Source organism: Vulpes vulpes, chromosome 14 (genome assembly GCF_048418805.1).
Source record: "Vulpes vulpes isolate BD-2025 chromosome 14, VulVul3, whole genome shotgun sequence".
In the NCBI taxonomy this organism is placed as follows: Eukaryota; Metazoa; Chordata; class Mammalia; order Carnivora; family Canidae; genus Vulpes; species Vulpes vulpes.
Genome location: NC_132793.1, coordinates 55545054 through 55572931, shown reverse-complemented (window position 1 = coordinate 55572931; position 27878 = coordinate 55545054). Strand labels below are relative to the sequence as shown.

Here is a 27878-nt window from a genome sequence, read left to right as displayed (position 1 = left end):
CACTCGGCAACTTCTTAACAGATTTTTCAGTGTTTAGAAACTATGAGCAAGGTATTTTAGACAATAGACATGGTTGTATTGTAAGAGAGATGACTTGTAGGATTTTAGATTCTTTGAAAGTATAGTTATAAAGAGCATTTCTGGAACTGGCAATAACCTGAAGTTCCGAAGATGTATTTGCTGTGAAAACATCCGACACACCGAATAACGACATATTGGAAACCTGTGAATCGATAGATTGCAGGCATTGGTGATCTTTGTAAGTGCTATTATCTACGATGAAAAATAATTGCATTTTCAGTTCAACCACCCCAAATTATATTTTTAAATTTAATTTGTAACTTGGGAGTTAGCAGAAACTTAATATATTTGGAGCATCATTCTATGTAATACCTGACTTTAGCTTGATGAAACTGTGTTTTCTATCTCCTTAAATGTTATTCAGTTATGGGATTTCTTGCACTCTTGGTTAGTACACTTTTGTGCCCTTAGTAAAAACAATTGTATTTTGAAACCAAAGTTATTGACTTATAGATGTATCTATTGGTCCTGAAGTACTTTACTGAGGGGAAAAAAAAAACCCTGCAAAATTAATAGAAGTTAAGAGTTTAAAGACCATATGGTGCTCAAGTTACACTTCAAATTAAAAATGTCTTACAATGTGAGGCAGTCACCCCAGTAAGAAAAAAATATATGGAAATGCAACAATTCTCCTCACAAACATTTTAAACAGTAGTTCCCCTGCCTTATGTAGAATTTGAACAGTTGCTTCTCTTTACCACAAAGCAGATATCCTTATCACTAACAGCGGCATGAACTCAGAAATAAAGGTTGTCATTAAAACTTCTCACATTTTTCCTAAACGTTTTCTAAATATGAGATCATGAGTAATAGAAAGGAGATTTTAAGTCAGGAAAAGAATAAGCAGTCTTTCCTTTTATTATGGGTGTCAAATTAAACATAATAGAAAGGTAATAGTTGATTGTTAGTTTTTTTTTTTTTAAGATCTCTAGGTTTAAAGGAATTTAATGTTTCCAAGACAACACATGAGACAATTAAACTGTAAAGTGTGTGTGTGTGTGTGTGTGTGTGTGTGTGTGTGTGTTTAATCTTGCTGTTGCTACTTTTTAATGGAAAACAGCCACATTTCTGCTGTTCTTTTTAGGCTATTGTCTTCAGTCATTTTCATGCTTTGCATAAACAGGCCCAAACAAATTCTAAGTTGATTTTTGTCATATCAGTATCAGGAAATAAGAACTGTGATACCTAATCATGGCCTTACTATTGAATTGTTTTATGCCTAGGAAGCAGAATCTAAAATTCTTATTAGCTTGTTAATATGTCAGACATAATTGGAAAGTATGGAGTGTTTCCTAATTATTATCCTAGTAACCTCGACTCTATCTACTTTGGTTTTCTCAACAGTGTGAAGAGGTGTGAGCTTCAATTAATATTTGGGATTATGAAATCACAGATTTAAAGGTGTGAAGTGTGTAAATGTCATTATCCTAATAAAAATTCAAATTTACAACATGAAACCTTTGAATAGCCTTGAATAAATGGAATCTTTCAACAAAGCAAATCCTAAAATGTCCATAAGAGGGTGCACAGGCATTGTAGAAACAAACAAACCCAATTCCTAGAATGACACAGAGAAGTATATCTTTGTGGCCATGAAATATTTAACATTTTAGAAAACATTCAAAGCTTCCAGAGCATTTCGTTGAACATGACATGAGTGTATGCTCATCTGACTATAATCCTACTTTTCTTGATTTCTTCTGAATAAACAAGTTGTCACTATGTTGGTTCTTGGAAAGCTTAAATAGGATCAAATCAGGAAAGCAGTGTCAAAAAGGGGATGTAATTATAGCTGTTGCTATTGAAACAACTGAATCGAGGGGTTTTTAAGTCATAAGTTACTATATTAGAGAAATCTAGATCCTGTTTTATACTTATGTGAAAAGATGGACTTTTAACTTTAGGGGAGAGGAAATTAATTCTTAGAATAAGGGGCTTTGAGAAAATTTGAGAAAGGAAGACAAAAATGCTATAAAATGTCTTCTGAATTCAAAGTATAAAGTTTCTATTTGTTAATTTGGGCCCTAAAATTATTTTCTACTTTAGATTATATAATTTTGTGGAACATATCTGTAGGCTGACTTTAACAGATTATTTCATCCTTTGCAATTTTTTATGAAATAAACCCAACTTAAAAAAAAAACAAAACGGAAACCAACTTAAACAAAATAGCTAACCTAAAATTAACTTCAAATATTAGCATATTGACAAAAGGACCAATGCTCCTACAGAGCATTGTTTTCATAAATTTTCATTGCATGATGTTAAATAACTAGATGAGATAAAAAAAAATTTCCAATATAATATCTTTTGCCTATTTTGTGATAACCTTAGAGAAAATTGAGAATTCTTTCTCCTATTAGTTTTAAGTAAGAGGAAATATAATAAATGATTGTTGGGCATTCAGTATTAAGGACAAATTTGAAGGAACTACCTTAGAATAATCTCTGGAAATTTCATGTTACGTTTTCAAAATAAAATCAACTTTTGAAGTGGAATTTTATAGATGTTAAGTGAATGGAAGCATTTTTTGGTTGTAGTATATCATCTACTAAGAGAAGCCCCACACCTCACAGCATTCCTCATTTTTTCACCATCAGGATCTTAGAACCACTTAGAACCAAAAATCACCATCATTGTATCTTTTAGGTGACCCTCCTTCACATGAGCCAATTAAGGGAAGATCTGGTAACATGATTCTTCATGTTGCTGTGTAGGTAAGAATCAGATTCTTGGAACTTGGTTGTCTAGGTAGATATCCAGATTATAGCCCTAGAAATTTAGCAGAAGAATCTCTCTGCTTGTACCTCAGCCAATTTTTACTAAAGGTAAATTATCATAAAAAATTCTTGGATTGATAAAATAACAATTGTTGAATACTCTAGACTTATGTTAGGAATTAAGAGTGAGGACTGGGGCTAATCTATCTCATACTCCAGTTATGCAGTTTCAAGTTGAGATGCATACTGTGGATGAATGTGGTCAATTTAGAAAAGAAAATTAATGTTCTTGCTGAGCTCTCAAAAATATATTTCAGTGATGATTGAAAGATCTGAGATTCACACTGATCTCAAGAATTAACAAAGGTGAGACAAATAAACATGGAGTCCATCTTCCACGAGAAACAAGAAGGCTCACTTTGTGCTCAACATTGCTTGAATAATCTATTGCAAGGAGAATATTTTAGCCCTGTGGAATTATCTTCATTTGCACATCAGCTAGATGAAGAAGAGAGGATGAGAATAGCAGAAGGAAGAGTTACTAGTGAAGAATATCACACAGTTTTACAGCAGCCTTTTGGAAATATGGATGACAGTGGTTTTTTCTCTATTCAAGTTATAAGCAATGCCTTGAAAGTTTAGGGTTTAGAACTAATTCTCTTCAACAGTCCGGAGTATCAGAGGCTCAGGATCGATCCCATAAATGAAAGATCATTTGTTTGCAATTACAAAGAATACTGGTTTACAGTTAGAAAATTAGGGAAACAGTGGTTCAACTTGAATTCTCTCTTGATGGGTCCAGAATTAACATCAGGCATGTACCTTGCGCTTTTCCTAGCTCAATTACAACAGCAAAGTTATTCTATATTTGTTGTTAAGGTGACCTGCCAGATTGTAAAGCTGACCAACTTCTACAGATGATCAGGGTCCAACAGATGCAGAAACCAAAACTTATTGGAGAAGAATTAGCACAACTAAAAGAACAGAGAGTCTGGAGAACAGATCTGGAATGAGTCTTAGAAGCAAACGATGGGTCAGGCATGTTAGATGAAGATGAGGAAGATTTGCAGAGGGCTCTGGCACTAAGTTGCCAAGAAATGGACATGGAAGATGAAGAAGCAGATCTCCATAGGGCTATTCAGCTCAGTATGCAAGGTAGTTCCAGAAGGATATCTCAAGATATTCCACAGGCATCAGGTACACATCTTACTTTGGAAGAGCTATGGAAGAGAAGAAAAGCCTACTTTGAAAAGCAGCAGCAGCAGCAGCAACAGCAGCAATAGCAGCAGCAGGATCCACCAGGACAGTTCTCACATCCATGTAAAAGGCCCACCACAAGTTCAGAAGCTCTAGGCAGTGATCCAGGAGATGTTATGAGTGAGGAAGACATGCTTCAAGCAGCCGTGACCATGTCTTTGGAAACTGTTAGAAATAGTTTCAAAACAGAAGGGAAAAAATAATACCTTTTATAAATCATTTAGATGTTCTTACTTTCCAACATTATTATCTGTGTGGTTACAGCACAGAGGGTCTGCTTTAGTCATGTGTCAAAGAAGCAATGTTCAACAGAGGAGATAAGACTTTTAGGTGGTTTGCAACAGAAAGTGGAAAAATGCATCAGCTGTAGGACTAAATAGTGATCCTCCATACACTAGCCAAAGAGGCATTTAGAGATTAAAGAAATTTAAAATAGTTTTCTGAATGTTAAGAATTAACAAAGGCAACATAAACCTCAGCTGCATAAAATAAGCCAATAAAAATATAGATATAAACACTTATACTTTTTTTTTTTAAAGATTTATTTTACTTTAGAGAGAGAGAACATGTGTTAGTGAGATGAAGGGTAGAGGGAGCGGAAGAGGAGAGGATCTCAAGCAGACTCTCTGCTGAGCTTGGAGCCTGCCTGAGAGGCAGGGGTCCATCTCATGACCCTGAGATCATGACCTGAGCTAAAATCATGATTCGGAAGCTTAACCAACTGAGCCACTTAGGTACTCCGCAATTAAACTTATTTAAATCAAAATATAATTGACATACAATATCCTGTTAGTTTCAGGTGTACATCATAGTGATTTGATATTTTTATATATTATGAGATGATCACCATGGTAAGTCCTGTTACATACAAAATTATTACAATTATTCTTGACTATATTCCCTATGCTCTCCATTACATCCCCATTACTTATTTACTTTATAACTGGAAGGTTATATCTCTTAAACGCCTTCACTTGTCCCCTCATCCCTTACTACTTCTGGTACCCAATAGTTTGTTTCCTGTATCTCTGGGTCTGTTTCTGTTTTATTTTGTTTTTTTTAGATTCCATCCATAAGTGGGATTATATCCAATTTATTTCACTTGGCATTATACTAAAGTCCATCCTTGTTGTCACTTATGATAAGATTTTAATTTTTTTATGGCTGAGTAATACTAAATTTTACATACATACCACATCTTTATCATTTATTTGTTGATGGACACTTAAGTTGCCTCCATATCGTGGCTATTGTAAATAATGCTGCAATGGACATAGGGGTGCATATGTCTTTGCATTGGTGTTTTTTCTTCATGTAAATACACAGAAGTGGAATTGTTGGATTGTATAGTAGTTCTCTTTTTAATTTTTAAAGGCACTTCCACATTGTTTTCTGTAGTAGCTGTACCAATTTATATTCCCACCAACAGTGTTTGAAGGCGAGCTTATCTCCACATCCTCACCAACACTTGTGTTTTTTTTTTTTAAGATTTTATTTATTAATTCATGAGAGAGAGAGAGAGAGAGAGGCAGTAACACAGGCAGAGGGAGAAGCAGGCTCCATGCAGGGAGCCCGATGTGGGACTCGATCTTGGGTCTCCAGGATCACGCCCTGAGCTAAAGGCAGGCACTAAACCCCTGGGCCACCCAGGGATCCCCACTAACACTTATTATTATTATTATTATTATTATTATTATTATTATTATTTGTTAATAGCTAATCAGGTGTGAGGTGATGACTTGTGGTTTTGATTTGCATTTCTCTGATAATTAGTGATGTTGAGCATTTGTATGTTGGCCATGTGTGTGTGTTTTTTTTTGGAAAAAATGTCTGTTTGAGCCCTGTGTCCATTTTTTAATCAAGTTGTTTTATGATATTAACTTATGAATGTTTTTATATACTTTGGATATTACTCCTTATCAGATGTATGCTTTGCAAATATCTTCTCATTCAATAGCCGCATTTATGTTTTGTTGATAGTTTCCTTTGCTGTGCAAAAATTTTTTAGTTAAATGTCATCCCAATTGTTTATTTTAGCATTTGTTGCCTTTGCTTCTGGGGACTGGTCTAAAAAACTATCACTAAGACCAATGCCAAAGAGCTTACTACCTGTGTTTTCTTCTAAGAGTTTTATGGTTTCAGATCTTGAATTAGGGACAAATGGGGCTAGACAGGCTAGGTAGGGAGCCACGGAAGCAGGCTCACAAAAATCCCTAAAATGTTGAGGTATAGGGAAACCAGAGATAAGGGAACCAGCCAGATGGCCCTGCCCTAGGTGTGGGCAGGGAGGGTGTCTTTTTTATGACAGTCATCTGTGACCAACAAAGAATAATCAGACCCCAAAGAAGAAGTAAGCCATTAAAGATGTTATCACTAGTCCTTACTCAATGGTCATGTCAATAGATAATGTTAAAAGGATTTAGGATCCCTGGTTGGCTTTCAATAAAAGACCAACCCTAGGAGCCCTCAGTGGCAACCCAGTCAGAACCCCCCTCACTTCTGAGAACTTTCTCTTTGTATTCTCACTTAATAAACTTCTATCGCTTTACTTAGTCTCCTGTCTGCGAGATTCGTTCTTCAACTCCGTGAGACAAGAACCAAGCTCTCCTGTATCAGTCTTACTTTCAAGTCTTTAGTCTATTTTGAGTTTATTTTTGTATATGGTCTAAGATAGTGGTCCAGTTCCCTTCTTTTACAGGTAGCTGTCCAGGTAATTATACTTTGAAAAAGAAAGCAAAGATATATTAATCCAAATTTCATCCCCGAAGGAGAGAGAGGTCTGAGCATATTATGAAGGGCAGTAACTAGTCATCTCAAAAAGAACAAAGGACAAAAGAAATATAGTCCATGTAGTCAACATTTAGCTACCATTTGCCAGACATCAGTCAACAGGTTGCTGTTTTAAGACTGATCAGCTCTTAGTCCTCGGAGTTCTAAAGAGATAAGCTTATCTTTCTCTTAGATTCTATGTCTACTCAGAAGACGTCAAGTATGCTAATACTTCTAATAGACATTCCAGTCACCCTGTATTAATTACTGGACACTGCAGACTTGTGTATAACTGAGTTCTAAAAGGCAGTTATGTCTTCTAATTTAGTGTTGATATGGGTCTTCTGTGGCTCATTATGCTACATTGGTATTTTTCATAGTAGTCAATTAATTTTGTAGCTCAACTGGACAGAGTTGGTGCTCCTTTGACATTTAATGTCAGGGTGGCAGAGAGTTTCTCTTAAAAAAAATTACTACATTGGAAATAAAGAGTGTTTAAAGGAATTGCTTTATATTGTGAAGATAGCTAATGTTTTGTTTCATTTTGCCTTTCCTTACTCATAGGCACCAGGGACAGCCAAGGTTTTTTAATTCATTCTTCAACCAGTGGTAAGGACTCCATGTCATCCTTCAAAGACAATTTGATATTTATCTTCTTCAAAGATCTCGAGGGAAGGAAAATCTATAAGCTACCCTGGTGACCCATCTCAGTGTAGAATAGACCTTATACGTTAATACAAGAAAGAATGAAGAAAATTTCAGTTTGACATAAAAATCATCATTTACAACAGGTCACTGAGAATGAAGGGATGACCATGCATTCCTTCTCTTCCCGTGTGGAGAAGACGAATGGCCTCTCTCCGCCGTAACTTTCCCCTGAGTTCTGCCTGAAATCCTTGCAATCAGTGAATGTTAAATGAAGGGAGATCAAGAATAGCTGTCAGGCAGTGGATGTAATTATGGGGAAATGAGAGGTCGAGAAAAGCTGAATATCCTCCTCTTCTTATACATTCCCCCCCACCTTTTTTTTTTTAATTCATAGCTTTTTTTTCTGACTTTCCCCGGGTCCCCTCCATTTCTCCCAGCTCATTTTCTCCCAAGTTCCTGACAGTGAACACAAACTTAGGTCATGACAGGTCATGACATTCAGGTGAAGAACTCTCTGAGTTTCTGTGACAGAAAGGAGTTAAAAAGAAAAACAAACAAACAAACAAACAAAAAAACAACCAACCAACAAACAAACTCACCCTGACTTCAGGTGAATGAGGTTGGGCTAGACATAGATGCTGGAGTGTTCATCTCAACTCAAGCTCTGAGGTTGATGCCCTTGGGATAGAATGGACAGGTGGTGGGTGAAGGGAATACACTTTGATGAAGCAGCATACTAAGTAGACTCTTGGGCCCCTAACACTAAGGCCCTGCTCTGTTAGGTCTCAGGGATAATCTCTCTTCTTCTAGCCACATATACCATAGTTTGAAACTTTAAAGAAAACAAGTAAAAGCAACCAAAGCAGGAGTTATATTTTAATAAGATGATAATTTTGAACTACTCTCTCTAGAGATGGTCTATTCAAAAGTTATGTGGATATGATGCTATTTTAATGAAAGCAACATGAGAAATGTATCATATTACTACATAATCAAGCTGTGATAATGTTTTCCGTAGCTGTTACATCACTGTTCTGTGATCTGCTCTGATTCCAGTTGAAATTTAAGGTGTTGACTACAGGCCATAAAGTCCAAAAATTATCTGGATCTTGGTTGCTTTATTCTTTCCTAACCTGGTCATTGTAAATTTAGAGTTCTGGGGGCATTTTTGCTGCTAGTTTTCTGATGGAAATTGAAAAATAAAGTTGTTTTGGATATATGAGTCCTTGCTTAGGGAATCAGCCTTTTGGTAGGGGGTGAAGAGACAGAGACAGGGTGGACTTAAAAATATTGCAAATAGCATCTCTTAACGCTGCACTTCCCTTGGGAGAGGAAGTCCTATTTCAAAATGTTAAATATTTAAAATATATGTAATAACTAATTGCTTTTAAAATCTCAAGTATTGTTTTCCAGATATAATTTTGTACCTAAGTTTGTATGGAGTTAAATTTATGTTATACAATAATGCAGTTCTGGCTTAGGGCCAGAGGTGTGTTATAGACTGAATATTTGTGTCTCTTCAAAATTCCTGTGTTGAATCCCACACCCTGAACATGATGTTATAGTAGTGCTGACAGTGTTGGGGCTACATGTTCTGGGCCTCATGGGGATTAACATACAAAGCTTAGAAAGAGTCATTAAGACTGGGATGGAGGGAGGCTTGCTTCAGCCTCCCATGAATGTTAGAGATAACGTAGTCTTTCTTCTTCCTGACTCACAAGTGGCCCACAAAATCTAACTAAAGGTTAGCACTCAGGTGTGCTGACCCTTTGACATGCATGCTAATTCTTTGACCTTACTGTAGTGCCCCCCATGCTTTCCCCACCATCTGTCCCCTTGCTCTATAAAACTTACAGACTGAGGTCCATACGTTGCAGAGAATAGCTGTGCAGTGTCTGGCTCATCACCTGCCCAGTCTATCCTGGCAGGAAGTTACCCTGAATAAAACTGTGTACGCTGTATGTTTTGTTTTTCAGTCTCAAAGTGCCTCCTCAATTTGGGGGATAGTTTTCTATTCCTCTCCCACCAAATGATAGAGTCTCTGTAGGAAAGGCCTTTGTGAAGTAATTAGGTTTAAATGAAGTCATGAGGGTGGGGCCCTCATGATGGTATTAACATCCTATAAGAGGAAGAGAGATAGGAGTGCTTCCCATCCTCTCCCCCACCCCCGCCACCCCACTCCCCCACCCCCTGGCTTTCATCAGGAAGCATATTTGCTAGCTCCTTGATCTTGGATTTGTCAGGCTCCAGAATCTTGAGAAATAAATATGTATTATTTAAGCCACCTAGTTTATGGTGTTTTGTTATAGCAGCACAAGTTGACTAGGATAGGATGGGAATATCAAAATAATTCTAAGATGTAAAATGTTACTCCATTAGCTTCTTTTAAGAATGTTCTGTTGAACTTTCTAGCTGTCTTTCACAAATCCCTTGCTGCCATGGACCCAACCTAGTGGCTTCAGAAAGTATCCATCTCTCAAAATCCACACTTTGGAATTTTACCCGTTTTCCATTATACAGCCAAAAATGTTTGTCATTTATCAGTACATCCCCCTCCCTCTTTACCCATATTTAAATTACCACTAATTCTCATACCAACCCCCCAAAATATTTTGATTCTCCCCTTTTTATTCTTATCTACAGTGGTCCAATTTATTATCTCTTGACCTTCATTGCAGAAGTCTCCTAATTGGACCCCTACTTCCACTCTGGCCCTACTCTAATCCATTTTATTCAAAGTTGTCAGCATCATCTTTTTTTTTTTTTCCCTTTTAATGGGTTTATTTTTCAAAGGAATTTTAGGTTTATAGAAAAATTGAGTGGAAAGTATAGTTCTTTTACACCTCCCTGAATCCCATGGTTTTCCCTATTATTAACATCTTGCATTTTTGTGCTACACTTATTGCAGTTGATGAGCTGGAATTGATATATTATTATTAACTAAAATTCATAGTGTTATAATAGGGTTCTCTTTTTGTAGTGTACATATGGGTTTTGATAAATGTATTATATGTGTCCACCACTAAAGTATCATTCAGAATACTTGCACTGACTTAAAAATCCTCTGTATTCTGCTGATTCATCATGCCCTCCTTTCCTCTCTGATAACCACCAAACTCCCACCCCTGTCCATTCACTACTCTGGGAATGAAAGTCTAACATTTTAATACATTGTTTTATAATGTGTTATGTATTATGCTATTAATATCAGTATTAATTTGTTTTATATTATGAAGTCCCAGAGCAGTATGTGTGTTTTGTTTTGTTTTTTGTTTGTTTGTTTGTTTGTTTTAAGATGAAACTATTTTGAGGATTTAAAGGAAGCTAAGGGCCCTCATCTTGTATTCACTGACATACACCCTGTCATGTAATTTCCCATAAAATTTCACTGGTTTCATGGATGCTCTGAACCCCTGCTAAGAACCCCTGCCCCAAAGAGAACAATTTGTATATAGTTCTTTATACCCTATGGAATAAAGTACTAACAATTTCTTTCAGTAATAACTGAAATGTATAAATCTAGTGTGCAAACTAAAATTTTGAGCTGTCCTCCTGGGGTAGCTCTTTTGGTTATAAAGAAAACAGAATTCACTTTTAGAACAAATTTGATGAATATATTTTCTCTCTGATGAATAGAGATTTTTTTCTACCAAAGTTTGAGTTTTTAAGATAACTGAAACACATGTTGTAAAAAACTTTGTCATTTCTGTGTTTGTGAAAGCCATTTCAATCTGTGCTCTTCTTCATTTGCAGTGTTTTCTCTCTTTCATTTTCATTGTTCTAATTGTTTTAACCTACTTAGTTTTTCATATAAATTATTCCTTCTCCAAATATAATAGAATATTTACTGACAACACTTGAATTCATAGAAATAATAGGACTGCAGATCTAGGAAAACCCTCATATAACATTAATTCCTTGGCTTGTTCCTCTCTCTGCCAAGACCCCACAGGTTTCCACAACAAATTAGTGAGTGGTCCACCGCTTCATTGCCTTTCCCGTAGCCATCATGCACTCTAGAGTTTGCAAAGGAGTCTCGAGAGTTCCATGGACTTCTGGATTTCAGCAAGACCTCCCAGCTCTGTGTGTTTGCGGAGTCTGTCTCTCTAAGACAAGCTTAACAGAAGGCAGCCTAGAGACCTCACTTTTTGCTGGTAAGGCCATCACTCTTGATTTATGTTATGACTACAGGTACCCAAGATAATAATCATCAGAAAATGCCATATTTAGAACTACTTACCCTTCTAAAAAAAAGCATCAGGATGAGTCCATTATGCTTTACTCTCATGTTTATCTAAGCCATCTTCAGAAGCCCCCAGATTTAGGTTCATAGATCATCACCTGGGCTCATGTTCCATAAGCTTCAAATGTCCCCTGATATGACCATGTTATTTGCTTCCACACCAGACTTCAAATTGTTCCACTGTGCTGTTGCAGTGTATCATGAAAATCTGAAGTCTTTGAAATTGGCAACACTCTCTTCCTCATTCCTTTTACCCTTTTGCTTGAACTGAAATCTGGTCATTCTTCAGGACATTGATTCTCATCTCGTTCTCTTTACTGGTAGCAATTTTTAAATCTCATATCCTACATGTAATGGAGACTGGAGATGAGGTGGATGTCCTCCTTATGTTTCATTGTTCCTTCTAGACTGTTGAATTTCTCTCTTTTCTACAAAAGATAAGATCCTCTGAAGTGCATCCCCTCTTGGTAATGTACAAAAGTCTCCCCTCATTCAATGAAGATTTGAAAATCTAGATCACTGTTTTTGTTAATGATGACTTCGACACCCTTGTTGCAGGGGTGTTCAACACCCTTGTTGCAGGGATGATTGCACTCAACCCCTCTGAGCTTCTTGACTTCACTTTTTCTGACCACACTATATAGTCCATGTGCTAGACTTTGTCATTGCCAATAGGTATCCCACCTTCAAAATACTGAATTCAAACATTCTACTCTTTAACCAATGTATTAGTTTCCTGTTGCTGCTATAATGATCTTAGTGGCTTAAACAACACCATTGCTTTATCTTATACTTTTGGAAGAAGTCTGAAATGGATTTTAGAGGCTAAAAGCAAAATATCAATAGAGTAGCATTCTTTCTGAAGACCCTCTGGAAAAATATGTTCCCTTGCCAGCTTTTAGAGGCCACCTACTTTCCTTGGTTTGTGGCCTTTTCCTTCCTGTTCAGAATCAGAACTATGGCATCTTCAAATCTCTCTCTGGCTTTGATTCTCTGTTTCTGTCATCACATCTCTTATTTTTCTCTGATTCTTCTGCTTTCCTCCTCTAGGGGCCCTTGTAAGTATATTTGGCCCACCTGGATAATTCAGGGAAATCTCCCCATTTCAAGATATTTAACCCCGCATACAAAGTCCTTTTTGCTATTTAAGGTAACATATTTATGGATTCAGAGGATTAGGATGTGGACATCTTTGGTGGACTATTATTTTTTTCCTGTCAGATCAACTATCTTGTATTTCCAGGTCATTTGCTAACTCTGTCTTCAACATTATTTGATTACATTTGGATCTTATTCATTTAATAATACTACTTATTCATTGTCTATTACTATTTTAATGGGCTCACTTTTCTGCTTATCCAATTTATATTTTACGGTCTTTTATTCCCTTGCAGACACTCAACACCTTTCTCCCTTTCTCATCTGCACCTCTGCCTTCTGTAGCACTCATCAGGTTGTATCCCTGGTTAAACACAAACAACTCTCTGTCTACCCACTTTTCACCTGCACTGGAGCAGCTGAAAGTGGGTAGAGAAAAACATCTTTTCATGAAGATCTTTCATATCCTTCTCGTCTTCTTTTCTTCCTCGTGGAGGGGCTTTAATGACATACCTGCCCTGACTCTAGCTTCTTATTTACATTGCAGTAGAGGAGATGTGACTTTATTTATTTGAGGGACCGAAAGGGGGCATTGGGAATATGTACCTCATCCTCCTTGGCATCTGACTGCCTGCAGGAGTTCCCCCTCCTATGTTCTATGTTGCTGTGAGGGAAGTTTGACCCTGGGAGGGAGACTGCAGTTCTCCAAAACTGATGTATACTGGTTTGGCAGGTCTGTCTAATTGTGGACTTCAATATTAGGGAATCCACTTGCCCACAGATATCAGACACATATCCCACAACCAGTGTTATCAAAAATAAAAAAAAAAGTGATACTTGATTTCCTATTTGCTTTTTTCTCAGTTGGAACACAACTTGAGTGTATTATCTATTGAGTGCCCCCTTATTCTGACCATTTTGCCTAAAACATCCCTTTTACTCTCTAATTCTTTGCCCTGCTTTGTTTTTCTTTGTAATAATTACCAATACTTGATATGATGTTTTTGTTTATTTGCTCTGTTTGCTCTGCTACATGTAAATTCCAGGGGGTAAGATATTTGCTTAGCTATATTCATAGTGCCTGGAGTGGTGATTGGCTTACAGTGTGTATTTGTTGAATGACTATTGAAAGAGTATGAGAACCTTTTCATTATCATCTGAAGATTCAATTTAGACACTTGTAATTTTATTTTGCTTTATTTAAAAAGTGCCAACTCTCAGTTATCCAGGGTAGAGTTAATTAATTTGGAGATTCAACATGGTAAAAAGTAATAATAGTTCATATGTTAAAAAATTAAAATATGAAACATTTTGATATATAGCAAGAAAAATTTTATATACCAGAAAGAGCCTATTTTCTTTCCTTTTTTAAAAGATTTTATTTATTTATTTGAGAGAGAGGACAAAAATGGGCAGTGAGGGAAGGATAGAAGGAGAGGGAAAGGGAGCAGCAGACTCCCTGTTGTGCAGGGAGCCTGACTTGGAGTGAGAGTCTGTTTTTAATACAAGTATGTAATAACTAACATCTATCAAATATATCAGACACATATCAAATTGTATGTTCTTCAACTTGGAAACACCTTTACTCTTGTTAGAAGTATAGAATGTTAATTTGAATGTTACAATTGAAGCAAAAAAGCAGAGTAGGGTAAATAAATCATTCAATAGAGAAAAAAGATGCCATTTCTTTATAGCATGTTATAGAGCAAACAAATTTTTGTTTGAGAAAAATTTTCTTTTGTGCCCTTTCTGAGTTCAAGTGGATTGAAAAAGTGAAAGCATGATTAGAGATCATCTTTTGAAACCTGTGATAAAATTTGTATTTCATTAGTAATGGTTAGAGAAATGCTGCTAAACAAGAACAAAGTTAATTTAAAGTCTCAGAATGAAAGATATAACAGATATCTACTGTTCCTCTTTTCTGATAGCAGATCTAGGTTTTCTTTTTGTGAGTCTTCCCTTTCCTTTGTGCAGTCCTTATGATTCAGGTGAGCCTGAATCCTCTTCTGGTTCCAGAGGGTGTCAGAAGGATCAGGCTTGAATGATCACCATATTCCATATCCTTGGCCACAGTCACTGACACAGAGATGAGCTCATGACCCAAGCAGTTTTGGTCAATGTTAATGCCAGGACTTTAGTTGGAGCTCTTGGAACAAAGTGTACATTTTAGCTGGGGTTGATTGGCTTGGTAGACTGTAAAACTGTGGCTGCCAGGGCTGTCTTGCTGGAGGCAGGCCAACTCACTGAAAATCAATTCTACGAAAACTAATTTTCTGAAATTAAATTTCCCAAATGAAAATTTGCTTATAGGGATCCCTGGGTGGCGCAGCGGTTTGGCGCCTGCCTTTGGCCCAGGGCGCGATCCTGGAGACCCGGGATCGAATCCCACATCAGGCTCCCAGTGCATGGAGCCTGCTTCTCCCTCTGCCTGTGTCTCTGCCTCTCTCTCTCTCTCTCTGTGACTATCATAAATAAATAAATAAAAAAAAAAATTAAAAAAAAAAAAAAAAAGAAAATTTGCTTATATGACAAATCTACTAATTTACCAAAATCTTATTTCTTTTAACTACTTACGAGGATTACTATAATTTATACTTGGCGGAGTGCTTTTAAAAGATGTAAATGCTTTTTAAAAATAAGCTTTTTATTTTTTTTTAGTTTTTATTTGTGTATAAGCATCTTAAAGAATTTATAGTTGGTAAATTCTAAGGATTATAGGGTGATTTATTCTTCTAACTATACATTTTATATTTAGAAGACAGTGTTTCATCATCGGTAACTAAGAGCATTTCATGTGACTTTTTTTCAGTTTTTGTTTACTTCATATCTTTTTAATGTCATTTTTTTATGTTTTTCATTTCCTACATGCCAAATATGACATAGTAATCACATAGTACATTACAGTAATAATAGCAGCCTCCTCTGTTCATCCTAATTTTTCTAACACTGCTTTAAGTAGTTTTATGGTTTAAAGTCAAATCTCTTAACAAGTTATTTCCAAGTTTATATATTCAATTGTTTATTGTGAGAAACCCGAATAACTTCATTTCTTTCAGATAATTTTTTTAATGTTATATTCCCTCTACTTTTTGGTATTTTTAGCTTTCTTGTACCAAGTCCTCAGATGACATATAAGCTTAAGTGCATTTTTAGCAATTGTTTGCAAAATTTTAACAAAGACATTAACAACAAAGTCATTAGACAGATTTGTTTTCACAGAACTAATTTTGGAAAAAAGAATTTTGGTAAAATAACCTAAAATCCACTTTCTGCCACAGAGGAGAGACTTCTTCTTCTTAAAAATGAATTTAATATAGAGATGAGAGATAGATTGCTGACAAAAACATCATTTGAACACCTGGATCCTACTGTGCATTAAGATAGAGGTTGGAGATTGGGTTCTCAGGGATGCAAACATTGAACTAGACGTTAGCGTATAGGAAGTATATCAGGATCAACACCTGTGGAAGTGAAGTGAAGGAGGCTGATTGGGCAGAGGAAGCAGTTGGGGTGTGATGTGTTCTTTACAAGGACTGCAGACAGTCCCACTCTTTTGAGGAAGCGCGAATGCTTTGATCTAGCTCTACTCTTTTCATAGCATCAAGGTACCAGGGAAATTGAATTGTAAACAGAAAGTTGCGTGGGAAACATGGAGGGAAACAAGGGGAAGTGGACATTTCTCAGTACACAGTGAAGCCTTACATATCTTGTACAGTGGAGGATTTCTCTCTGGTGACTGTTCGTGTCTCTTAGAAGTGGTACTCTCTCCCATGGGTTGTGTTGGACAGGATCACAGGGCCAATTCTACCTTTGAAATCCCTCTATTTCCAGTTTCACCTTTCATCATAACTTTTCTGTGACAAAATTTAATTTATCTTTTTTCCTATATCTTCTAGAAGATTCTTGCTAGAACCTCTATGAATAGCTTCCATGTAATTCTTACTGCCTTTGACTCTTAAAGCTAAAGTTGTGTTGTAAAGACTGATGAACCTATAAATGTTTTCGTTGCATAGGAATTAGCTATTTCTAGGAGGGGAAGTCTCCAAACAGGGTTTTTACTTGGTATCCTGGATAAATGAGGCCTATTTTCACTTGTCTTGAAGCCAAAGTCTTCACGGTATCAGATACTAAGACACTTAACATCTGTCTCTGAAAGACTTGAAGCATACAGGCATGCCTCTTTTTGTCATGCTTTGTTTTATTGTACTTTGCAGATATTGTGTTTTTACAGATTGAAGGTATGTGAAAACCCTGTGTTGAGCATGTCTGTTGGTACCATTTTTCCAACAGCAAAATTTGCTTGCTTTGTGTCTCTGTGTCACATTTTGTAATTCTTACATTTCACACTTTTTCATTATTATATTTATTATTGTGATCTGTGATCAGTGATCTTTGATGTTACTATTGTAATTTTTTTAAAAGATTTTATTTATTCATGAGAGACACAGAGAGAGAGAGAGAGAGAGAGAGACAGAGAGACAGAGACAGAGACAGAGACACAGGCAGAGGGAGAAGCAGGCTCCATGCAGAGAGCCTGATGTGGGACTTGATCCTGGGTCTCCAGGATCACACCCTGGGCTGAAAGGGGCGCTAAACTGCTGACCCACCTGGGCTGCCCCTGTAATTGTTTTTGGAGCACCACAAATGGTACCCATATAAGAAGAATTAATTGATAAACGTTGTATGTGTACTTCACCGATCAGCCATTTTCCCTATCTCTCTCCCTCTCCTCGGGCCTCCCTATTCTCTGAGGCACAACAATATTGAAAGTAGGCCAATTAATAACCGTACAATGGCCTTTAGGTGTACAAATGAAATAAGAGCTGCACATCTCTCATTTTAAATCAAAAGCTAGATATGATTATGCTTAATGGGGAAGGTATGTCAAAAGCCAAGACAAGCTGAAAGCTAGGCATCTTGTGTCCAATAGCCAAGTTGCAAATGCAGAAGAAAAGATCTTGAAGAAAATGAAAAGCATGACTCCAGTGAACACAGGAATGGTAAGCAAATGAAACAGCTTTATTGCCAATATGGAGGAAGTTTGAGTAGTCTGCAGAGATCAAACCAGCCACAACATTCTCTTAAGTCAAAACCTAATCCAGAGCAAGGCCCTAACTCTTTTCAATTCTATCAGAGTTGAGAGATAAGGAAGCTACAGAAGAAAAGTTTGAAGGTAGCAGAGACAATAAACAAGTAAATAAGCTAAACATGATCATTTCAAGTAGTGGTAAGTGCTCTGTAGAAAATGTAACAGAGTAATGGGCAGACAGTGGAAAGAGGGAGCCCTTTCGATAGTATGAACAGAAAAGGCCTGCCTGGGTGGCATTTGAGCTGAAAACTGAGTAGTGGGCAGCCCTGGTGGCCCAGCGGTTTAGCGCTGCCTTCCGCCCAGGGCGTGATCCTGGAGTCCCGGGATTGAGTCCCACATCGGGCTCCCTGCATGGAGCCTGCTTCTCCCTCTGCCTGTGTCTCTGCCTCTCTCTCTCTCTCTCTCTCTGTGTCTCTCATGAATAAATAAATAAAATCTTAAAAAATAATCAAAAACCGAGGAGCAACAGAGCTGGCTATGTTAATGTCCTAGGAAAGAGGATTCTGGGCAAAGAAATTAAATACGTGATGATGGTGGATAGGAGCCTAATATAGATAGTAATAGACATTTTGTTTTGTTTTAAATTTATTTTTATTTATTTATTTTAATTTAAATTCAATTTGCCAACATATAACACCCAGTACTCATCCCATCAAGTGCCCTCCTTAGTGCCTGTCACCAAGTCACCCAGTCCCCCCAACCTCCTCTCCATCCACAATCTTTTGTTTCTCAGTTAGGTTTATCTTCCTCTCTAATTTTTCCCCACTCAGTTTTCCTTCCTTTAAGTCCCTTTCACTATTTCTTTATATTCCACATGTGAGTACAACATTTAGACTTTCAACCATTTAGAGCTTATCTTTGTGTATGGTGTAAGAGAATGGTCTAGTTTCTTTCTTCTGCACATGGCTGTCCAATTTTCCCAACACCATTTATTGAAGAGACTTAGACAATAATAGACATTTTTATTTTCATTCTAACTGCAATTATATTCTTATGGAGGATTTTAAGTCAGGAGCAATATAATCTGATTCATGGTTTAAAATGACAACTCTGGATTTGGGGGGAAAAGAGAAGAGGCGGGAGACCGGTTAGCTATTATAGTAATCCAGGAGAGTGATGGTGATGGCTTCAAGTGGTGGACTGAGAAAATGGGGAGGAATGATAGAATTGAGATATACTTTGAAGGTGCGACTATTAGACTTGCTGATAATTGAGATAATGCTAGGGAAGATGGTAGTGAGGAAAAGAGCAAAATCAAGGATGATAAGTTTCCTTCTTTCTTTCTAACAGTTTTCCCATAAGGTGACAGTCTTCCTTTGCCACTTCCATGTCTGCCCTCTCTCTTGTCAAGTACCACTACCTTTCAGGTACTGTTGTGAGAGATACTTTCTTGAAAAAAGTCTTTCTTTTGCTCTGCCTTGTTTTTGAGAAATAGGCCTACTAGGATTTTGATGACTGTAGGTTTCCTTTTTGAAAGCACCATGTTACATTATGTTACATTTACTGCCTTTGTTTTTGCTGTTACCCCTTGAATGTTTGTGTCCCCATAGAATTCATATGTTTAATTTGATGGTATTTGGAGATGAGGACTTTGGTAGGTGATTAAGTCATGAGGGTAGAGCTATCATTAATGGGATTATTATCCTTAGAGAAGAGATCTCAGTTTTCTGGACCCTTTTGCCATGAGAGGACACAGCAAGATAGCCCGCTGTGAACCAAGTAGTAGACTCCCCCCCAGATGCCAAATCTGCAGGCACTTTGATCTTGGACTTCTCAGCCTCCAGAACTGTGAAAGATAAATTTTATATTTGTTGTTTGAACTGTTTAATCTATTGTATTTTTGTTATAGCAGCCTGAGTGAACTACAACACCTCTGCCTTAAATTGTTTGACCTGTGTTTCTGGCCTCCTCCAACCCTCTCCAAGCCCTAGAAAGACAACTTTATCTTTCACATATTAACTCTTGTCTTTAGTTTTCCCCACTGTCTTTAGTGGAATCAGTCACTCTTTGTTTCTATATCTTTTTGTACTTATTTCTAATATTTCAGTAGAACACTTTCTACATTCTATTTTCATTATTTAAATTTTTGTCTCCTCTGTTGGAATGTGAGTCCTTCAAAAGTAAGAAAAATGCTGCTTTTCATCCTGGTATCCCTAGCACAGAACCTTACATTATAAACTCTGATTAAATGTTTGATCAATGAAAGGCATTGAATTACCTCCTGTTCTGGTTTAATTAATTTTACTTGTAACCGCTTGCTGAAATAATCAAAAATATTATCAAATAGCACCCAAGTGCCATTCTTACCAAAACAGTTAGTGTGTTTAATGTTTATTTAAAGGGATATTTTAAAATTTATGTGATATGTTTCAGTCTCTCAAGTTCTTTGCTATACTGGATCCAACAGATGTCTCAAAGTTAAATTTTGCTTACCTGTGTGAAAACAGGTGAATAGTAACTGACCTCTATCCTTTTCCCCTATTCCTACTAATACCAGTTCTGGAGACCTTCAGTCCGGTGCTGTTTGATGGAAACTTGTGATCAGTATGTCACAGTGTTGCCACATGAACTCTTTCTAAGGAAGGCTGTGAAATAGCTAGGCTTTTTTTTTTTTTTTTTTTTTTTTTTTTTTTGTCTTTTTTGAGAAGCATCTTGCTTCTAAATAGCAATGGGTTCTCTGTTGCCTTAAGTCTGCAGGTAGAGATGCTGATGGTGAGAGTGATGTCGGTGTGTAGGGTGACCAGAGGTTTTAGATTCAGATTCATCTCCTGAAGATGTGTGTGTTTCTTCTAATTTTGGAAGATCTATCTTTTCTTGCTTTGAAGCAAAAGGATAAGGAGAGAAACAATTTGATGATTCACATTAAAAAGAGATAGGAACAGTGTGCGCAATATTTTGGCAGGAAGGGACAGAAGGATAAATACACTTTTAACACTTTACCAAGGTCATACTTGTGCTAACTTTAAGTTGAACTGGGAGAGGGCATTTGTTCATAGAATATGTTTAAAAAGTGTTCAGTTGTTATCAGGATTGAATATCCATTTTTCTCTGTTAATCTTTGAAGGGAAACCAAAACAATTATATTTGATCAAGGATAGAGTGAGAATTGTGCTGCTACTGTCATTGAAAGAAATGTGTAAACTAGAGTCTGTGATTATATTTGAGTCTCAAGCAGCTTACCATTGATACATATTGGGAACACAACATGGTATTAGCTCATCTTAAGATAAAAATCTTCTCTCCTGCCTGATTTCCTTGCTTCTCTTTGCAATAAAAGTCCTCAAAATGGTAATCTGCAGTTTTGGTCCCTGATTCCTCTCTTTATATCTCCCTACACTCACTCTTCTCAGGCTCTTGCTGCTCTACATTCCACCAAGATTTCTCTCATTAAGGTCAACAAATAGCTCAGGTTGCTCAGTCTACTCCTCACTCTCATCTTACTTGACCTACTAGTAGCCTATTACTAAGAGTGGGCCTATTTTCCACAGTCAAGAATTCCTCTGTCCAAAAACTCTCCACTTAGCTCCCAGGATACTACAGTCTTCTGATTTCTTTCTGCATTACTACTGCATCTTCTCTCTCTCTTCTTTTTCTGATTTGTCTTATTTATCCTGACCCTATAATGCTACTTTGGCTCAGGCCTCAGACCTTGGATCTTTTCTCTTCTCTCTCCTTACTGTGTTGGTGATCTCATCTGCCTCATGACTTAAATTTCGTCTACATGTTTACACTTGCCAGATTTATATCTTTTGACCCAGACCTCTCTCCTCATGCTAGAATCATATATCCAGCTGACTATTCGATAGCCCCATTTAGATGTCTAATAGATATTTCAAAATTAATATGTCCACAAAGGGATTTCTACTCTTGTCCTCCCCTAAATTTATTTCACTCACAGTCTCCCTCATTATGAGTTAATGATGACTCCCACTTTCTAATTGTTGAGCTCTGACAGTTTATACCAATCTATTAGAATATACATTGGCTCCACCTTCAGAATAAATCCAGAATTTTGCATCTGCTTACAATCTTTGATGGTCCAGTCTACCATCATCCCTCATCAGGATTGTTATAACAGTTTCCTAACTAGTCTCTCGTGTTCCATACCTACCCCATCAGTGTATTCTCAAATGACAGTCTGATTAATCTTGCCAGATGTAGTCCACACCATACCTCTCTTCAAATCACATTCTACCAGTAGACTTCTATTTTCTTCAGAATCAACCCAAAAGGTCTTACAGTATATTATGTATTAGTTAGCTTGGTTAGTTACAGCAAGCTACTATAGACTGAGTGGCTTAGACAGTTCTGGAGTCTAGGAAGTATAGGACTATGGTAACAACAGATTCAATTATTTTTTCTTTTTTTAAGATTTTATTTATTTATTTGAGAGAGAGAGAGGAGGAGGAACAGAGAGAGAGGGATGAGCAAACTACATACTGAGCTTGGGGCCTGACATGGGGCTTGATCTCATGACCCTGTTATCATGATCTGAGCCAAAACCAAGAGATGCTTAACCAGCTGAGTCACCCAGGTGTCCCCAACAGATTTGATTCTTAATGAGGGCCCTCTTCCTGGCTTGCCGAAAGCTATCTTCTTACAATAGCTTCACATGGTAGAGAGGAGAAGCTCTGGTGTCTTCCTTTTCTTAGAGAGGCACTAATTCCATCATGGGAGCTCCACCTTCATGGCCTCATCTAAACCTAGTCACCTCCTAAAGCCCCCACCTTTAAATACCATTACATTGGGAGTTAGGACTTCAACACTGGGGAGAGGGGGACACAGACATTTAGCCTATAAGAGCTTATATAAATCTACTGGCTGCTCCCACCCCCTCTCAGAGTTCTCAGGCCTCCCTGCAAATACTCTGGTCTAACCATGACAGCCTTCTTACTTTTCCTTGGACCTACCAGGTACTATCCCACATCTTGGATTTTGAACTGACTTTTTCCAGAAATGCTCTTTCCCCAGATACATGTATGGATCTATCCATATTCCCTTTTGAACCTTTGCTCCATTGTCACTGGTTTAATGAAGCTTGCTCTGAGTGAGTTTTTTAAAAATTTGTGACCCCTTTCTCAACACTCAACATGCTTTTTACTTTTGCTCATTTTTTTTTTTCCATGGCACTTTTTACCTTTTAATATAATGTATATGTGATGGAGACAGTGGTTTGTGCTCATTCAATATACTTCCTAGCTGTACCTCTTATGCCTCTTGCATTTTGGTGGGGCATATGACTTTTTGCTTATGGAATATGTGTGGAAGTAATATGTATCACCTCCGGGCCAGGGTGGTTCAGAGCAAGTATTTCTTTCTCATGTTTTTACTTTCTTTCTTCATCTCCTGCCTGGATGCAGATGGTTAAGAGAAATTGCTAGAAGGAGAATCCTAACTTTGTGAATCACAGGAAGGATTCCACAGAACACCCAATTGGAACATGGTATGAGGAGGAAAAAGTTGTTATTGGATCTCAAAGTTATGTCTAGCCTCCATTCTAATTGGTTAATGCCCATGCTATTTTAGAACATTTTGAATACCACTCTGGGAACATAAATGGATCAGTGCATTCACTTGAAGCTGAGTGGGGTAAGTAATAGCTATTAATGGAGGGGAATATCAACAATTAATATGGATACCACAGGTATCATCAACAATTTCAACAGTTCCTTAGATAAATAACGATCACACACATTCAAGATCATTGAGTATTGACTATAATCTGGGCTAGTTTGTGTGAAAGTATCTTAACTTGCAAATTTGAGGAAATTCAAAGTCATTTCCATTCTTTTAATATTGTGGATGTTCATTGGCAAGCATTTTATTTTAGCGTTTATTCCTGACAGTGTAAGTCCAAACAAATCCTGAATTAATACATGTATTGTTTCCTACCCACAGCAGTTTGTATATCCATGATGTATACTAACATCTGAACTGCGTCCTGCAACTTATCAGAACTGAGGCTTAGTTGGGAGTAGATGTGTCAAATAGGATAAGGTAGGGCAGAAGAGAAGTCTCTATAGTCCTGAACAGGTGAAGTAGTAGACCTAATAAAAAAGACCTGAAGCTGAGTTTAGACGAAACAAAAATCTTAGCTAGTGAGGTGGACAGGTCAGGAGAAAAGATTTTTGGGAGGGAGTCAAGACCCTATTTTAGATGTCTGAGCCAAAGGTAAGGAACCAATTATTATATTTGGAATTCAAGAAACCAAATAGATGTTCAGGTAAAAAGAAAAAAGTCTAGGTGCTACTATGAACAGCCATACATAGGTTGACATGACAATAAACATTGGGGCTCTGAGTTTATGGTACAGAATTGGTTCCTGCATCTGAGATAAGACTGAACTTATAATTGAAAATTTAATGTTCCAAAAGCTAAAAGTTTGAGAGATGCCAGGCAGAGAGAGAGCAGATATTTTCACCATTGCTACCCAATAAGTACCCCCACAATGCTTTGTTAGTAAAATAAAGGATTGAATAGGCAGAAAGGTTTAATTTAGATATTTAAAAGATGGTTAACTGAAACAATCTTAAATTGTCTAATGTGTTAAAATATATTTGGTTGTATCTTGGTAATAATCTGAATATGAATTATTTTCATGATTTCAATCTTAAGCTTATGTCGGGCAATTTTTAGATATGAAATGTATATATAAGACGTTGTGTGATATGGAGTAAGTACAGTTGATCCTTGAACAAAGCAGGGTTTAGGGGCACTGCCTCTCCCTTCCCAGTGTAGTTGAAAATCCATGTATAAATTTTGACTCCCCAAAATTTAACTGCTAATAGAACCAGGAGAGATCACTTCTTACTGCCATGTGCAATTGACTGGAGAGATGAACTGCTCAGGCGGAGATGATTAGTGTCACACGGCTTTTTAAGCAGATCCTTGCAACACTTGAGCTCTCTGCAATAGCGACAGGAAGTGGCTATGAAATTATTACAGTAGTACAGCATGTACTGTAGTTAATTTTATGCAGTTTGATTTCATTCATCATTTACATTTGTTTACATTTCTCCTGACCTGTGAATGGCACCAAGTATGGTCTGTAAATGTTTGTGTGCATGACTTTTGATAAATTTTAACTTTTTATAATAAATTTGTCTATGTTTTATGGTGTAAATGATAGAGTAGTATCTACCTGTACTTTATGCATTCATGACACACCTAACTTTATCTTAATTTTTTCAGTATTTCTGAAAAAATACTGAATGGTTTGTCCATGAATTTATTCATTCTTAAAAATCTTCCAATATATTTATTGAAAAAATCCTCATATAGGTGTATCCATGAAGTTCATATCTATGTTGTTCAAAGACCCATGTGCATTTTTTGCAATTAAAGCCATTTAATCAATAGTAAGTTAAAAATAATTAAACTAAAAAATAAGGATAACAGATTAAGAGACATGGTATGAATTAGCCATTTGTATATAGAACTGCCAACCACTTAGTGTGTATGGAAGTGATCATGGATGTCAATATTTTCAAATTAAATTTCATCAAAATGCAGAAAACTGGGTTTTAATGCGCAGTGTCATATACTTGATTTCCTAGGTCAGGAAATTAGGGTTTATTTCTCAGTGAACAAATAGGAAAAGCCAGGATTATATATGTGCTCATTTTTTGTTGAAATAAACTTTTGTTTCAAGAAAGACGTATGGCCCATAGCCTGTTTGGGTGGGATTTAGTGCCCAGCTGTATGGCTCTTGATAATAAAAGAGTGATAATAAAAAGTGATAATAAAAATTATATTCACCCGCCTTTGCTTTGTTGAATCCAGTTATGTTTTCCTAAAGGTGATGTGGAAGGTCATGTTAACTCTTAGTCCACTCCCTGAAGATGTGGCTGGTATTACTGCCTTATTGTCAAATTTCTCTGTATTGTCTCCAAATTGCTCCACAGGCAAACATGAGAGTTTTGATAAATTGCTTAGAGATTGTGTTTGTTGTTGTTGTTTTAGAGAGGAAAGGAGAGAGAGGAGGGAGGGCCCATGGAGAAGCCGGGGGGGCGGGGGGAGAGAGAGAGAGAGAGAGAAGCAGATTCCTTGCTTAGACTGATGCGGGGCTCAGTCTCACAACCCTGAGATCGTGACCTGAGCCAAAATCAAGACTTGGTTGCTTAGTTGACTGAGTCACTCAGACACTCCAAAGATTGTGTGTTTTTGATCTTATTGTTACAGTGACTCAAATATAAACCACTTTCTAGCCACCATTGTAGTCAATGCTTTGTTTGGTCAACTCTCTGTGGCAGGATAATCTTTTGAGGTTTTTATTTATTTATTTTTTATTTTTTTAAAGATTTTATTTATTCAGTTATGATAGACATAGAGAGAGAGAGAGAGAGAGAGAGAGAGAGAGAGGCAGAGACACAGGCAGAGGGAGAAGTGGGCTTCCTGTCGGGAGCCTGACACGGGACTCTATCCTGGGACTCCAGGATCGTACCCTGGACCAAAGGCAGGCGCCAAATTGCTGAGCCACCCAGGGATCCCCTATTTTGAGGTTTTTAAAATGTATTTCTCCTCTTTGTATTTTCCCCTTTTTCTTTTATGTAATTAAAAGATTAGGTGCTACCATTGTTCGGAGAAGGTTTATGGAACAGCATAAATGTAAAAATAGTAGCTAAAATTTATTGAATATCTTCTGAATGCTAAGGACTTTACTACTTTTTAAATGGGAACTACTTTAATTCTCATAGCACCTTATAAAATGGTTATTATTATTACCAATGTTACCATTATTATTACCAATGTTGGCATGAGAACAGAGAGCTGCAGTGACTATACCACAATTATATCATGCAAAACAGAAATGGCTAGGGTACTGTCCTTTCCAATGAGAATTTCCAAAGCTGAAGTCATCTGAGGAGACTAAGATTGGTTTCCTGGAAATGGAGGAGAGATGGAGTATCTGTAAGAGAAAAGTAACAGGAGAGAGGAAGATTTTCCTATGATTAAAGTGAGATTCCCCAGGCTGGAAAGAAGAGGTTTGTGGATCTCAGAAGCCTGAGAACATTTCTAATTCCTGACCCAGGATTAACATACTCTAAAGGCAGGTCATTGAACTATATATATAGCCTGTTGGGCCATGCCCAGTTGACTGCCTATTTTTTGTTTGTGTGTTCATAGATTTTATTTTTTAGAGCAGTTTTAGGTTTATAGAAATATTGAACATAAGGTATAGATTTTTTATATGTCCTTTGCCCCCACACATACATAGTCTCTCCATTATCAACATGCCCACCAGAATGGTACATTTGCTATAATTGATTAACCTGTATTGGCATCATCATCACCTAGAGTCCATAGTTTACATTAAGGATCACTCTTGGTGTTATAACCTTGGGTTTTGTCAAGTGCATGATGATATACATTTACTATTCTGGTATCATACAAATTATTTTCAGTGCCTCCAAATCCTTTGTATTTAGCCTATTCATCCCTCTATCTCCCTATGCCTGGCAACCACTGGTTTTGTTACTGTCCCTATTGTTTTGCCTCTTCAAGAATGTTTTACAGATGAAATCATATGCTAGGTGGTGTTTTCAGATAGGCCTCTTTTGCACTGTAATATGCATGTAGGTTTCTCCATGTCTTTTCATGACTCAACTGTTCATTTCTTTTTAGCGCTGAATAATACTCTATTGTCTGGTTGGACCACAGTTTGTTTATCCATTCACTACTGAGGGGCATCCTATAGCTTTCATGTTTTGGCAGTTAGGAATAATGCTGCTATACACATCTATATGCAGATTTTTGTATAGATATAAGTTTTCAGCTCCTTTGAGTAAATACCAAGGACCATGATTGCTGGATTTGTATGGTAAGAGTATGGTTAGTTTTGTAAGAACCTGCCAAACTGTCTTCCAAACTGGCTGTCCCGTGTTGCGTTTCTACCAGCAATGAATAAGAGTTCCTGTTGCTCTACATCATAATCAGCGTTTGGTGATGTCAGTACTTTGGATATTGGGCATTC

At 37.0% G+C, this 27878-nt stretch overlaps 1 pseudogene; it reads left to right on the top strand.

Annotated features, from left to right (window-relative positions):
- Nucleotides 1-3176: 3176 nt before the first annotated feature.
- Nucleotides 3177-4327, top strand: LOC112915604 (ataxin-3-like; annotated as a pseudogene).
- Nucleotides 4328-27878: the final 23551 nt, after the last annotated feature.